Source organism: Heterodontus francisci, chromosome 10 (assembly GCF_036365525.1).
Source record: "Heterodontus francisci isolate sHetFra1 chromosome 10, sHetFra1.hap1, whole genome shotgun sequence".
In the NCBI taxonomy this organism is placed as follows: domain Eukaryota; kingdom Metazoa; phylum Chordata; class Chondrichthyes; order Heterodontiformes; family Heterodontidae; genus Heterodontus; species Heterodontus francisci.
In genome coordinates, this window is record NC_090380.1 from 27,614,377 (window position 1) to 27,626,902 (window position 12,526).

Below are 12,526 nucleotides of genomic sequence, written 5' to 3' on the forward strand. Positions count from 1 at the left end.
ATGGGACTTGTTGGGGTACACAAAGTTAATGCAGAGAAAGCAGCTCTGACTGAGAGTACAGCAGATCAGGCTGTAGCATTGATGGCAGGACTAAAACCAGACATAAAAACTAAAGTGAGTGTAGAGGTTGATTATAAGATACCTGAAAATTATAATGAATTCTTGTCAAAAGGAAAAATAACTCTATATCCCTCAAGTAAAGCAGACAAACCTATCATTATACTTAGGGATACAGGAGCAACCCATACTCTTTTGCTAGTGAAAGGTATAACATTTCCACCAGAGAGCACACTGAACGCTAAAGTTTTAGTTAATGGTATTGGTGGGGAGTACATACCTTTGTATCGAGTGCACCTAGAATATGACCTAATGTCTGGGATGGTAACTGTAAGAGTTGTCCATAGTTTGCCAGTAGAGGGAATTGACATACTCCTAGGGAATGATTTGGCTGGAGCAAGAGTATCAGTTTCTCCTGTAGTCACAGAGTGAAGTTAAAGAAACAGAACAATTACAGGAACAAGTTCCAGAAATATTTCCTGCGTATGTAGTAACCCGAGAAATGGCTAAGCAAGTTCCATTGTCGGAGGTAAAAGTGGCACCATAAACAGATAGCTGAGTATCTGAAACTTTCCTTGGGGATTTAGATAATCCAAATGAGATGTATAACAAGTCTTCTTTAATTGCAGCACAACAAGCTGATCCAAAGTTACATGGAATAGCACTGTCGGCTCTGACAGAAGCTGAGGCAAAAAGAGTTCCAGAAGGCTATTATGTTTAAAACGTGGTTTTGAGGAGGAAATGGAGACCGCCTCATAGACCTACGGACGAAGACTGGATGATTGTTTGACAAGTAGTGGTACCACCTAAATATCACCAGAAATTATTAAGGTTAGCACATGACATTCCTCTAGCAGGACATATGGGAATCCGGAAGACCAAATCACATATAAGTCAACATTATTACTGGCTAGGCCTTACAAAGGACGTGAAGCAGTTTTGTAAGACATGCCATATGTGCCAAATGGTGGGAAAACCGCAACGTACCATAAAACAGGCACCCCTAATTCCCATACCAGTTATTGAGGAACCATTTAGTAGGGTATTGGTAGACTGTGTAGGACCCTTGCCAGAAACAAAAGCAGGACATTAATATATACTCACTATCATGGATATGGCTACTCGATTTCTAGAGCCCATTCTCATAGAGAAGTTAACCCAATTCTTTACAAGATAAGGATTACCACTTGAAGTTCAATCAGATCATGGTTCTAATTTTTTGTCTAAAATATTTCAAGAAGTCATGAGTAATTTGGTTATCGAACAGTTAAAATCTTCAGCATATCACCCACAGACACAGGGAGCTTTAGAAAGGTACCATCAAACTCTCAAAACAATGGTTAGAGCTGTCACGAATATCCCCATGATTGGGAGAAAGGGCTAGACTTTCTTTTATTTGCCACTAATGATTCACCGAATGAGTGTACAGGTTTTAGTCCTTTCGAATTGGTTTACGGACATGAAATAAGAGGTCCTCTAAAACTCATCAAAGATGGGTTCTTAGAGCAAAGGAATCAACCTTCGATACTAGACTATGTATCTGTGTTCCAGAAAGGCTCATGAAAGCTTGCAATGTGGCTCAGGAACACCTTAAAGCATCCCAAGCCATTATGAAAAAATGGGCAGACAAGAATGCAAAGATCCGAAATTTTCAACCAGGGGATGAAGTATTAGTATTATTACCTTTACAGGGTGAACCATTAAAAGCACGGTTCAGTGGTCCATATAAAGTGGTCAAAAGAGTTGGTAAGGTAAATTACTTGATTGACACCCTGATCACTGGAAAAAGAATCGGCGGTGTCATATCAATATGTTAAAGCAATATTATCGCAGGGAGAAGGATAAGCCAGTACAGGTATGTCAGGTAATGGAGACTGTTGAGAAGGAAAAGGATAGTGAGGATAAGGCAGAAGGAGGCCTATACAATTCACAAATTGAACCTATTATCCGGCTAGCTAATACAGAATGACTAGGAAAATTGGACGACATGCTTTTGTACTTAGATGCAGAACAATGAGAAGACCTAACAAGGCTGCTCACAGCTTTAAAAAAGTCTGTAGGGATAAGCCAGGATTTACAACCTTCGCCACACATGATGAGGATGTAGGGGAATCCGTTCCTTTAAAACAGCATTCTTACTGCTTAAGTTCAGACAAGCAGGCCCAAGTAAAAGCAGAAATCCAATACATGCTGGAAAACAACTTAATTGAACCTAGTCAAAGCAGTTGGAGTTCACCAATAGTATTAGTGCCTAAACTTGATGGGTCAACCCGACTTTGCATAGACTACAGAAAAGTCAATACAGTAACAAATGCAGACTCATTATTCATTAAGAGATACAGCACTGAAACAGGCCCTTCGGCCCACCGGGTCTGTGCCAACCAACAACCACCCATTTATACTAACCCTACAGTAATCCCATATGCCCTACCACCTACCTACACTAGGGGCAATTTATAACGGCCAATTTACCTATCACCTGCAAGTCTTTTGGCAGTGGGAGGAAACCGGAGCACCCGGCGAATACCCACGCTGACACAGGGAGAACTTGCAAACTCCGCACAGGCAGTACCCAGAATTGAACCCAGGTCCCTGGAGCTGTGAGGCTGCGGTGCTAACCACTGCGCCACTGTGCCGCCCTACCCAATTCCTCGCTTAGAAGACTATATTGACAGCATGGGCAGTGCCATGTGTTTTACAGAGATAAATTTGTTAAAGAGATACTGTTGAAGTCCTTTGACACCCCAAGATAAGGAAGAATCAGTTTTTGTCACACTGGACAGGGTTTTCCAGTGTCAAGTGATACCACACAGATTAATGGATACTCAAAAAACTTCTCAGACACTAGTGAACCCTGTAGTGGCCAGTGTTCCGAACTGTACAGTTCACCTTGCTGATGTACTGGTCGACAGAGACACTTGGAAGGAACACATGAAACAACTGGGAGACAATGTTAGAAAGATTGTAATTGGTTGATGGGAACAACCTTTGTGGAATATTCAGATGGAGCTTATTGTTACAGCCTATTCACTTGAAGATTGTACACATTTCATGAAAAAACAATGTTAAAGCCGATGCTTTGTCACAAATTTAACCTTATTGAGTTACATGGATAACGATGGTACAGGGCAAAATTGTGTTAACTAGCAGTGGAGTGAATGATGGGCATGAATGCGAAAATATGTTTAACATGTTTTTTCAATTGCTAGTTTACATTGTAATGAAACACATTCAAGAATGGCGTTTCATTACGCCAAGGGCGGAGCTGTCACAAGGGTTTGGTTTTTTAATTTGAAAGCTTAGAATTCTGGGCTGAATTTTATCCGGGCACCGCGCTCCGTGGCGGAGCCCTTTAAACTCAGTGGGATGCCCGCATTTAGCGGCCGGCGAGGCGCCCCAACGATATTTTGCGTGGGGGCTCATTTCAGTAGTGAGGGCGGAGCGCCCGTCCCCGATGACATGTATGGGCAGCCTCCGCGTCCCCGGCAACGGCGAGATTCTTTTTTTTTATTCATTCAGGGGATGTGGGCCTCGCTGGCTAGGCCAACATTTATTGCCCATCCCTAATTGCCCTTGAGGAGGTGGTGGTGAGCTGCCTTCTTGAACCACTGCAATCCATGTGAGGTAGGTACACCCTCAGTGCTGTCAGGAAGGGAGTTCCAGGATTTTGACGCAGCGACAGTGAAGGAACGGCGATATAGTTCCAAGTCAGGATAGTGTGTGACTTGGAGGGGAACTTGCAGGGGGTCATGTTCCCATGTATTTGCTTCCCTTGTTATTCTAGTTAGTAGGGTCGCGGGTTTGGAAGGTGCTGTCTAAGGAGCCTTGGTGCGTTGCTGCAGTGCATCTTGTAGGTGGTACACACTGCTGCCACTGTACGTCGGTGGTGGAGCGAGTGAATGTTTGTGGATGGGGTGCCAGTCAAGCGGGCTGCTTTGTCCTGGATGGTGTTGAGCTTCTTGAGCTGCACCTATCAAGGTAAATGGAGAGTATTCCATCACACTCCTGACTTGTGCCTTGTAGATGGTGGACAGGCTTTGGGGAGTCAGGAGATGAGTTACTCGCCACAGGATTCCTAGCCTCTGACCTGCTCTTGTAGCCACAGTATTTATATGGCTACTTCAGTTCAGTTTCTGGTCAATGGTAGCCCCTAGGGTGTTGATAGTGGGGGATTCATCAATGGTAATGCCATTGAATGTCATGGGGAAATGGGTTAGATTCTGTCTTGTTTGAGATGGTCATTGTATGGCACTTGTGTGGTGCGAAAGCTACTTGCCACTTATTAGCCCAAGTCTGGATATTGTCCAGGTCTTGCTGCATTTTTACACGGACTTTCAGTATCTGAGGAGTCGTGAATGGAGCTGAACATTGTGTAATCATCAGCGAACATCCCCACTTCTGACCTTATGATTGAAGGAAAGTCATTGATGAAGCAGTTGAAGATGGTTGGGTTAGGACACTACCCTGAGGAACTCCTACAGTGATGTCCTGGAGCTCAGATGATTGACCTCCAACAACCACAACCATCTTCCTTTGCATTAGGTATGACTCCAACCAGTGGAGAGTTTTCCCCCTGATTCCCATTGACTCCAGTTTTGCTAGGGCTCCTTGATGCCATACTCAGTCAAATGCTGCCTTGATGTCAAGGGCAGTCACTCTCACCTCACCTCTTGAGTTCAGCTCTTTTGTCCATGTTTGAACCAAGGCTGTAATGAGGTCAGGAGCTGAGTGGCCCTGGCGGAACCCAAACTGAGCGTCACTGAGCAGGTTATTGCGAAGCAAGTGCTGCTTGATGGCACTGTTGATGACACTTTCCATCACTTTACTGATGATTGAGAGTAGGCTGATGGTGCGGTAATTGGCCGTGTTGTACTTGTCCTGCTTTTTGTGTACAGAACATATCTGGGCAATTTTCCACATTGCCGGGTAGATGCCAGTGTTGTCGCTATACTGGAACAGCTTGGGCGCAGCAAGTTCTGGAGCCCAGATCTTCAGTACTATAGCCTGGAATGCTGTCAGGGCCCATAGCCTTTGCAGTACCCAGTGCCTTCAGTCGTTTCTTGATATCACGCGGAGTGAATCGAATTGGCTGAGGTCTGGCACCTGTGATGCTGGGGACTTCAGGAGGAGGCTGAGATGGATCATCAACTCGGCACTTCTGGCTGAAGATTGTTGCAAATGCTTCTGCCTTATCTTACGCACTGATGTGGTGGGCTCCCCCATCATTAAGGATGGGGATATTTGTGGAGCCACCTCCTCCAGTTAGCTGTTTAATTGTCCACCACCATTCATGGCTGGATGTGGCAGGACTGCAGACCTTAGATCTGATCCGTTGGTTATGGGATCGCTTAGCTCTGTCTATTGCATGTTGCTTACGCAGTTTGGCACGCAAGTAGTCCTCTGTTGTAGCTTCACCAGGTTGACACCTCATTTTGAGAAATGCCTGGTGCTACTCCTGGCATGCCCTCCTGCACTCTTCATTGAACCAGGGTTGGTCTCCTGGCTTGATGGTAACGGTAGAGTGGGGGATATGCCAGGCCATGAGGTTATAGTTTGTGGTTGAGTATAATTCTGCTGCTGCTGATGGCCCACAGCGCCTCATGGATGCCCAGTTTTGCAATGCTAGATCTGTTCGAAATCTATCCCATTTAGCACAGTGATAGTGCCACACAACACGATGGACGGTATCCTCAATGTGAAGGTGGGACATCGTCTCCACAAGGACTGTGCAGTGGTCACTCCTACCAATACTGTCATGAACTGATGCATCTGCGGCAGGCAGATCGGTGAGGACGAGATCAAGTATGTTTTTCCCTCTTGTTGGTTCCCTCACCACCTGCCGCAGACCCAGTCTAGCAACTATGCCCTTTAGGACTCTGCCAGCTCGGTCAGTAGTGGTGCTACCGATCTACTCTTGGTGATGGACATTGAAGTCCCCCATCCAGAGTACATTCTGCGCCCTTGCCATCCTCAGTGCTTCCTCCAAGTGGTGTTCAACCTGGAGGAGTGCTGACTCATCAGGTGAGGGACGGCGGTAGGTGGTAATCAGCAGGAGGTTTCCTTGTCCATGTTTGACCTGATGCCATGAGACTTCATGGGGTCCGGAGTCGATGTTGAGGACTTCCAGGGCAACTCCCTCCCGACTGTATACCACTGTGCTGCCAGCGCTGGTGAGTCTGAACTGCCGGTGCAACAGGACATACCCGGGGATAGTGATGGCAGTGTCTGGGACATTGTCTGTCAGGTATTCTGAAAGCTCAAGAAAGCTTCTATTGCTAGACTGCTATTTCGAAACCCAAGTAGATCTGTTGTTACACCCTTTGCTGATAGATCTGTGTGATGCCTGCTGCAGACAAAGTGCCATAAATGACCACCTGTCACAGACTGTTCATCAACCTCGACTGGAGAGATGTTGAGTGGCATCTGACTATTCGACTCTGGGACACCTCACTGACCCAGAAATATCCTACCAGAATGTGACAACCTAATTATTTTATTATTCCTAAGAAACACTTGTAATGCAAAACATCCTTTTAAAACCAGTTAACCTTTTTTAAAAATGTATTTGTGTGTGCACGAGGGTTAGGAAGAATAAGAAGTTTTAAAAGAATCTTTTCACATATAGAGTTATCTCATTATTGTTTAAGACTTAGTGTATTAGTAAATAGTTAATTTTGTTGTTGTTTAAAGTATCCTGGTTGGGTGTTCTTTATTCTGGGGGACAAATAGAGTATTTACTTTGGCTCTTTTCTGGTAGGTGGGAAACTTTACTAATATACTGTGACCTGTGGAGTCGTGGGACTGAATTAACAGTGCATTTCCCTCCGCTTTGGTTGTAACAGTAGTCACTGTTGAAATGTAGGAAACACAGCAAACTCCCACAAACAGCAATGAAATAAATGACCAGATAGTCTTTTTATTAATGATGTTGCTTGAAGAATAAAAATTGGCCAGGATACCAGCGAGAAGCCCCCTACTCTTCTTCGAAAGAGTAACATGGGATCTTTTACGCCCAGCTCAGAGGGAAGACGAGTCCTCGGTTTGATGTCTCATGATTGTTAATTATTTTCAACAACTAATTCAAAGTCAAGCAGTGTGCATTTGGACAGATGATACCACAATATATCACTACATCAACAGACACGGTGCCTCTCATTCTCATACTCCTTTTGGCTGGAACATTAGTATCTAGTCTATGGAAGTTTCTTTTAGTTTAGCATCCAACCAGGGTGGACAATACAAATGCCCTCAATCAGCACACAGTTCATCACCATGGATGGAATCTCAAACAGAAATAGTTCTGAGCATTTTTGACGGCATTTTGAAAAATAAGAATCTGAAGGGATATAAAATGGGCTGTCGATTCACTATCACCCGTTGTATACTATCACATAATGTCAAGATCTATCCCACTGATGGTGACTGACCTGATGTGTATTTCCAGCTTTGTCTGTATTTATTTTAGTCTTTCAGCATTTCTACGATCATGCTTTGAATAGTTTTCAGTTTTATACTTGGGATTGAAAAGATGACCAATGTGCATTGTTCCTTTTATTACATGAGTCTTAGGGAGTTTCTGTCTAAAAGATAAGAAACAGCGGTGATGATTATACCAACTGCACTGTGTACCTTTATGTAACCACAGAAATAATTAGATTGCCAAGGTCAGCTATGTAATTATTATTATATGCAGCAGTACAATGAATAAACAGAATGTTCTGTGAAGTATCTTAAACAGGATGAATATGGTCAGATATACATCAAGACTATTGCTGACATGGTAGTTAGCTAATACCCTAATTGCACTAAACCATAATTTAACAATACCAACGGAAAGGCTTATTTTAAAACAATGATTCATAGATTAACATTGCCTACAGACAAGACAATTTTAAAGAAATACATAAAAGCTATGTAATAAACTATTTAACTATAGGGCGGCACAGTGGCGCAGTGGTTAGCACCGCAGCCCCACAGCTCCAGGGACCCGGGTTCAATTCTGGGTACTGTCTGTGTGGAATTTGCAAGTTCTCCCTGTGTGCATCTGCGTGGGTTTCCTCCGGGTGCTCCGGTTTCCTCCCACCGCCAAAGACTTGCAGGTGATAGGTAAATTGGCTGTTATAAATTGCCCCTAGTGTAGGTAGGTGGTAGGGCATATGGGATTACTGTAGGGTTAGTATAAATGGGTGGTTGCTGGTAGGCACAGACTCGGTGGGCCGAAGGGCCTGTTTCAGTGCTGTATCTCTAAATAAATAAAATATAAATAAATATAGTAATAAAATCAAAATACTACAGATGCGTGAAATCTGAAACAAAAGCCGAAAATGCTTGTAACACTCAGCAGGCCAGACAGCATCTGTGGAGAGAGAAACAGAGTCAATGTTTCAGTTGTGGTTTTTAACTATCAACTGGTTAACTATAAAATAATGTCCTGAAAATGTTTCCTGCACAAAATTGACTGCAAGTGGAAAAATATCTTCAAGGATACAACTCTGCAACCCTCTGTTAAAACATCTATACTAATAGTAGCGATCCATTAGATGTAGTGCTGGCAATTAATGTAGAAGTATTTGCAATTTGTCTGCTGTTAATTATAGCTGTCATGGATCCCAAAAATAGAAATAACCATAGTTATATTTAAAGCTAAACTCAGGGAAAACCCTTACATACAGTGATACTTTTTCAAGAACATATGGTATGGCAAGCCAAAGAAAGGTAATCTTATAAAATATTTTCTTAGTGAAATTCCTTATTAGAATATATCAAAAATTCACAAATACAAAGGCCTAGAAATTCATTGATTGGTAAAACAAGCACCTGATCATTCAATAGGGCAAGCGGCAGCACGCATATAATCTGCGCTAAACATGGTGGTGCCTGCCATATTTGTAAAGGCTCCAGTAATGGTGCCAGGGTCTGCACCTGAAGCTGTTGTTAGGTCCTTTTCATATTCCAATAGGGGTTAGGAGAGGGTTCTCATGCCTATTTGAGGCCCCTTTCCTGAAATTGAGTTGCCCTGAACACTGTTAGTGCCGGGCTTGGGCTTGCTGCATTCAGGAAAACCATGTCTACATATGGCCTAGCCAGGAGTCCTTAAAGGGACTGATGGAGGCTGCCACCAATAAGGTATGTTTTAAATAAAAAAGATAACAATCTGGAGCTGAGAAGAGTGGGAGTGATACATTCAGCTCCACAGCAGTCCCGAAAACCATTGCTGGCTCCCAATTTCTGCTCCCGATCGCTCCCCTCCATCTTGTTTCCACGAGAACCACTTAGCTTCAGACCTCACTACGGCCTAGTCCAAGAATGGACAAATTAAGCTGAATTCCAGAGGTGAGGTGAGTGACTGAACATGACAGAGAGCATTTGATTGAGTGTGGCATCAAGGAACCCTAGTAAAATTGAAGTCAATGGGAAACAGGAGGAAAACACTTCACTGGCTGGAGGCATACCTAGTACAAAGGAACATGGTTGTGGCTGTTGGAAACCATTAATCTGAGCCCCAGGACCTGATTGCAGGAGTTCCACAAGGAAGTGTCCTAGGCCCAATCATCGTCAGCTGCTTCATCAATGACCTTTGCTCCATTATAAGGTGAAAAGTGGGGATGTTCACTGATGATTGTGTACAGTGTTCGATGCCATCTGCAACTCCTCTGATAATGAAGCAGTACGTGCCTGCATGCAGCAAGACTTGGACAACATTCAGACTTGAGATGATAAGTCATTGAATCATTTATGGCACAGAAGGAGACCATTTGGCCCATCGAGCCCATGATACTCTCCACGGAGCAATCCAGTCAGTCTCACTGCCCCACTTGATCCCCGTAGCCCAGCAAGTTTATTTCCTTCAAATGCACATCCAATTTCCTTTTGAAATCATTGATTGTCTCCACTTCCACCACCCTTGTGGGGCAGCGAGTTCCAGGGCATTACCAACCCACATTCCCCACTATGTCTTGCCCAAAACCTTTAATCTGTGCCTCCAAGTCCTTGTACCATTAATCAATAGGAATAGTTTTTCTTTGTCTAACTTATCTAAGCCTGTCATAATCTTGTACACCTCTATTAAATCTCCGCACAAACTCCTTTGTTCCAAGGAGAACAAACCCAGCCTTTCCAACCTATCCTTATAACTAAAATCCCCCATCCTTGGAATCATTCTGGTAAATCTCCTCTGCACCCTCTCAAGGACCCTCAAATCCTTCCTGCAGTGTGGTGACCAGAACTGGACGCTATATGCCAGTTGGGGCCTAACCAGAGCTTTATAAAGGTTCAGCATAACTAATAAGTGGCAAGTACCCTTTGTGCCACACAAGCACCAGGCAATAACCATCTCCAATGAGAGAGTCTAACCATCTCCCCTTGATATTCAACAATTACCATTGCTGAGTTCCCCATCCTGGGGATCATCAATAACCAGAAACTTAACTGGACCAGCCACATGGATACTGTGGCTATAAAAGCAGGCAGAGGCAGGATATTCTGCATTGAGTGACTCAAATCCTGAATCCCCAAACCCTTTTCATCATCTATAAGGCACAAGTCAGGGGTGTGATGGAATATTCTCTACTTGCCTGGATGTGTGCAGCTCCAACAACACTCAAGAAGCTCGACACCATCCATGCCAAAGCAGCCTGCTTGATTGGCATCCCATCAACCACCTTAATGATTCACTGCTTGCATCACTGGTACACAGTGGCTGCAGTGTGTGTCATCTACAAGATGCACTGCAGCAACTCACCAAGGCTCCTTGAACAACACCTCCCAAACCCACAACCTCTACCACATAGAAGGACAAGGCAAACAGATGCATGGGAATACTACCACCTGCAAGTTCCCCTCCAAGTCACACACAATCCTGACTTTGAAATATATTGCTTCATTGTCACTGGATCTAAATCATTGAACTCCCTACCTAACAGCACTATGGAAATACCTTCACCATGTGACCTGGAGTACTCTAAGAATGCGGCTCACCAACAACTTCTCAAGGATGATTAGGGATGGACAATAAATGCTGGCCTTGCCAGCGAAGCCCATATCCCATGAATGAATAAAAAAAAGTCCCACTCACCCCCTCCCGATGACTGCCCTCCCTGCTTCGTTGGGATTACCTGAGGGTTACTGCCAGGGAAGCACCCGGCACAATTTTGTCTTCGCCAAACCAATGAGTTATCTTTGTATGTGCGACTGGCATCTGCAGCTCGTTGACATTGGCTCGATGCCTAATTTTGGGTGAGCCTTGAGCCTCCAGCTTCTGCTGCATGCCACCTACTTCGGGCCTGAAAACGGAGAGAAACATATTTTCACCCCAAGAACTGTACAGATTTAAAGAATGAGTTTGTAAATGGCCTCTTCCAGTAGTTTTAATTTTCAGGCTAGTTCATTTGTATGGCAATCATTCTGCGATTTTAAGGATTACCAGCTCTCAAAGAATGGTTTCCATTTATCATTATATTTTGAGGATGTTAACAAAACAAAAGCACAAATGATTTACTTTAAGTATCTCAGAAAAATGCTGTTTCTTGCTAAATTGACGTTACCTACCTGTCATTTTAAAGACCTATACAAAAGGATAGCTATCAATGGGGAGTGACACCTAGGTAGAGGAGGCCATTTCAAGTCCTGTGTGGGTGAAAAGGAAAGTAGGGACAGTATATTAAGGATGTTAGATACTGTTAAAGAAAGAAAGACTGCGCATATATATATATATATATAGCACCTTTCAGGACCTCGCAAAGCACTTTACCGCCAATGAGGCACTTTTGAAGTGTAGTCACTGTTGTAATATAGGACGTGTGGCAGCCAAAACTAGAGTATTACACTTAAATAAATCCAATTATAAACTATGAGGGGCGAGTTGACTAAGGTAGATTGGGAAATTAGATAAAAAGGTATGACAGTAGATAGGCAATGGCAAACATTTAAAGAAATATTTCCTAATTCTCAACGAATATACATTCCATTGAGAAATAAAAGCTCCACGGGAAAAGTGATCCATCTGTGGCCAACTAAAGAGGTCAAGGACAGTATTAGATTAAAAGAAGAGACTTATAATGTTGCCAAGAAGAGCAGTATCAGCCTGATGATTGGGAGACTGTTAGAAACCATCAAAGAATAACCAAAAATTGACAAGGGAGAAAATAGAATGAGAGTAAACTAGAAAGAAATAGATTGTAAGAGGTTCTGCAAGTTTGTAAGAAGGTAGAGTTGCAAAAGTAAACATGGATCCCTTAGCGGCTGCGACAGGAGAAATTATAATGGGGAATAAGAAAATGCAGAGACATTAATCAAATATTTTGTGTCTCTTTTCACAGTGGAATGCACAAAAAACATACCAGAAATAGAGGGGGAACCAAGGCTCTAAAGAGAATAAGGAACTTAAAGTAATTAATATTAATAAAGATAAAGTACTAGAGAAATTAATAGGGCTAAAAGCCAACAAATCCCCTGGACCTAATGGTCTACA

At 43.3% G+C, this 12,526-nt stretch overlaps 1 long non-coding RNA gene across 1 annotated transcript in view; it reads right to left on the reverse strand.

Moving 5' to 3' along the window:
- Window positions 1-7,027: 7,027 nt before the first annotated feature.
- Window positions 7,028-12,526, reverse strand: part of LOC137374364 (uncharacterized) — a 51,082-nt gene continuing 45,583 nt past the window's right edge. The window contains exons 6-7 of the long non-coding RNA XR_010975808.1: window positions 11,172-11,339; window positions 7,028-8,413 (exon numbers count right to left, since the gene is read on the reverse strand). This is a non-coding gene — a long non-coding RNA (uncharacterized lncRNA). The remainder of the gene's footprint in view (window positions 8,414-11,171; window positions 11,340-12,526) is intronic.